General features: G+C 33.5%; 1 long non-coding RNA gene across 1 annotated transcript; it reads right to left on the reverse strand.

The window, feature by feature from the left end:
• Positions 1 to 1,656: 1,656 nt before the first annotated feature.
• On the reverse strand, positions 1,657 to 2,454 carry LOC136235044 (uncharacterized). Its single transcript, XR_010691623.1, has 2 exons — positions 2,196 to 2,454; positions 1,657 to 1,993 (listed from the first exon to the last, which is right to left on the reverse strand). It is a non-coding gene; the product is annotated as an uncharacterized lncRNA (long non-coding RNA).
• Between the last annotated feature and the right edge of the window lie 901 nt (positions 2,455 to 3,355).

The raw sequence follows: 3,355 nt of genomic DNA on the forward strand, positions 1-3,355 counted from the left end.
GATTCAATTGAAACCCAATTTTTAAGAATGTTTTAAACTTGTAAGGAAAGGGGTTGTTAAATAATCTTTAGAATCAAACCCGGAACAAAACAAGAAATAATTAATTTAGAAATAAGTTAGTATATGTCACAGTTGTTAGACAAACAATTACGTTTGTCTTAAAAATGTTAGATTCTTAAGAAAACAAATATCTGTCTTAAAAATGTTATAACATTCTTTTTGGAAAATCAAAAAATAATGAGTTATCTTAAGAATGTTAGAAATCATGAAACATAAAAAATAAATTTGTCTTAAGAATGTAGATGTGATTAACAACAACAAAAAAAAAAATCGAACACAGAAAATATACAAACAGTAAAACTAGAAATCAAAAGGAAAAAGTTAGACAAACCATGATCGTCTCACAGGATACAACAGATTACTCAAGCGATCTCAAACCCGTGTGTAGGCTCGTTATCACCAGAGTAGGAAAACAAGACACTATGAACAGACAGAGAACATAAACATTCAGAGAATATTTATTTTTATCAACGACTTATGAATTTGACAATCGATTCTATATAAATAGAACTCGAAAGGATATGTCTTTTCAGGAACAAACACGACTGTACACGGACAGACACGACCGTTCACAACCGACATGACTGTTCACGAAAGGAGATGCTTGTTGGTATACAAATTAATTGGGTATTGCTATATACCACAATATTTTTTTCCAACCACCGTACTATTTTGACAATTTTACCCTCATATTTTTTTATCAAAAACCAAAACTTTTTTTCCTGTCTTTTTAATTTTTTTAAATAGATTTGGCCTAAACGGGCAGCGCGCACCGTTCCACCGTACGGTGGAACGAACGGCGCGTGCCGTTTCCACCACGGGTGGAACGGGCAGTTTGTCCGTTCTACCCGTGGTGGAAACGGCACGCGCCGTCCGTTTAGGCTAAATTTATACAGATTCCGCCTCCGATTCGGAGGCGGAACCCGTGATTTCGGAGTAATTTAAAAAAAAAAACTTATCGGAGCATTCATGAAGCCTTTACCCGCTCCTGCCTTTGGCGGCATGTCGTTTTAGATCGGGTTTTTTGAAAATCCAAAAAGCTAGAGAGGATTTGAGAGTTTTGAGTTTAAATTATGAGGAGGGCAAAATTGTCAAAATAATGCGGTAGTTGGAAAAAATATTGCAGTATATAGCAGCCTACAATTAATTATATAATTTTATTCAATTTTTCCAACAACAGTTGGGATCAAGTTTTTTTTATGGCTTATAGTGCTTTCCTCCCTCTGACAGTTATCGTTACGCAAAGGCAAAGCATAGACTTTTGACTATTTTCCCATTATCATTGGATTTTAGTTCTTCACTTGTCTCTCTTTGTGCCGATTCCATCTTAATCTGTTCTCATGCGGTAAATATTGCTCCTTTAAAAGCTCATATAGAAATTAGGTAAACAAACACCTCTAAAACACAAAATTTACCACAGAAAATGCAATGCAAATATTATTCGGGATAGTCACATTTACAGAGAAAGCAATGTAGCGAATTGTGTGGCTGAGTTTGGGGGCGATTGCTACTATATACATTCATGGAATTCATTATGTAATGGAAAGTTAGAACTCCGAAGTGCAAAAGTAATAAAGATTAAGAAATTAATAGAGATTAAACCAAAACAAAGTTTAACATATTATTTATTTAGATGAAATGGAGACAAACACACACATGGATCATCAAACACACACACATAACCATTTTATTCTGAAGCACAGCCGTAGTGAAATTAAGGATCGATAATCTCCAAGAGCGGGCAATATTTAACAATCCTTATCGCAGAAACAGCGAATGGGGCGGTTTCGGTGACCAACGCCACGGCAATGTCCTCCGCGGAAGCCCTCAGTCCGGCAAACGGCAGCACATTTGCTGCTGTTCGAACATCGCCCCTTGAACTGGTTGCTCTGAGTCTGACAGGGCCTGCCTTCTGCAACTTTTGGCCCTATCACTGCATTCTCCAAATTAATTAAAACAAATTAATAATGTTTTAAATCAAAAATATGAGAGGTTGGATTCATAAAAAGGAGAATAATCAAGAGATAATACTGGTTTTTCTCGTAGAGTAATATAAGATTTACTATTAACTCTTAACTATCAGTTTGAGTTAACCTTAACAAAAAGAATAAATGAAGGAGAATAGAAAATGGAACCTGCGGCGAGAAAGAGAAAGAGGAGAAAAAGAGCTGAAAAGAGACGCATGGGACGCTCCATTTCTTTCTTTATTTTCCTTACAAGTGATGGAGTGAGGATGATCAGGTATATGCAGCACCTATTTATACAAAATGGTATACATATCTCTTCGTTTATCTAAATAATTGTGTTATTTACTGGTGTTTGGTGCTTATTTTTAATGTTTATATTTATCTTTTCACTTAAAAAAAAGTTTTGGATGTGTGGCTAATAATCTATTGTTTGTCTTTTACATTCCAAAAGTAGCCATTTACCAAAACATGGAATTTCTACTTTTTATAAAGATATTTTTTTTAAAAAAAAAATTTGCGCAATGCGCTTACATTACAGAAGAAAGAAAAATCCCCACCAGACCCGGATGTGATTCGAACCCATAACTTTCCAATGCATATGTAAGCTCTCAACCACTAGGCTAAGAGCTTCAAAACATGGAATTTCTACTTTTTATAAAGATAGTTTTTTCCAACAGCAAACAATAGTTAAAACAAATCTCTACAATTGTTTACACTAACGTGTTTTCTGGTTTTGATCACATGGACCCTAATAATCATGTAGTATTTGGTCATCACTGTTAGATCTAATCTTATTAGAATCCTATGGTGAAGATTGAAAGAATCTCACAACTTAGATTCAATAAGACTAGATATCTAACGGTGAATGGTCAAATTCATTTGGTCATTAACGTGTATGTGAACATTCCTGTTTATTTTCTTAATAGAAAAATATATTAATACACATTAAAGTATAAAGCTAAATAAATAAAATTTAGTGGTTAATTTGATCATTCCAGAAGTCATGCTATAGAATAAACATTTTTAATTACTTCGTGAGTCACACCTTCGTAAAACAATCAATAAACTTAACACTAAAATTATTAAAAGAATAAAAGTAATCCTTAAAAAGTATATCATATGCCAACCAAAAAAGGAGTTTGTCTAAAACAGTCAACCACTCTTACTATATTAGTTTCAACCAAACAATCATTGACACTATAAATTTTGAGCCAAACCCAAACAATAGTGTTGTACTAACCTATCGATATCTTAAATTTACTAAAATGCATATACTTTTACTTAATATGTTCAAAGTTTCTCATTGTTGTTTCGTTATGTGGATTTTA

The sequence above is a fragment of the Euphorbia lathyris genome, chromosome 7 (assembly GCF_963576675.1).
Source record: "Euphorbia lathyris chromosome 7, ddEupLath1.1, whole genome shotgun sequence".
NCBI lineage: Eukaryota > Viridiplantae > Streptophyta > Magnoliopsida > Malpighiales > Euphorbiaceae > Euphorbia > Euphorbia lathyris.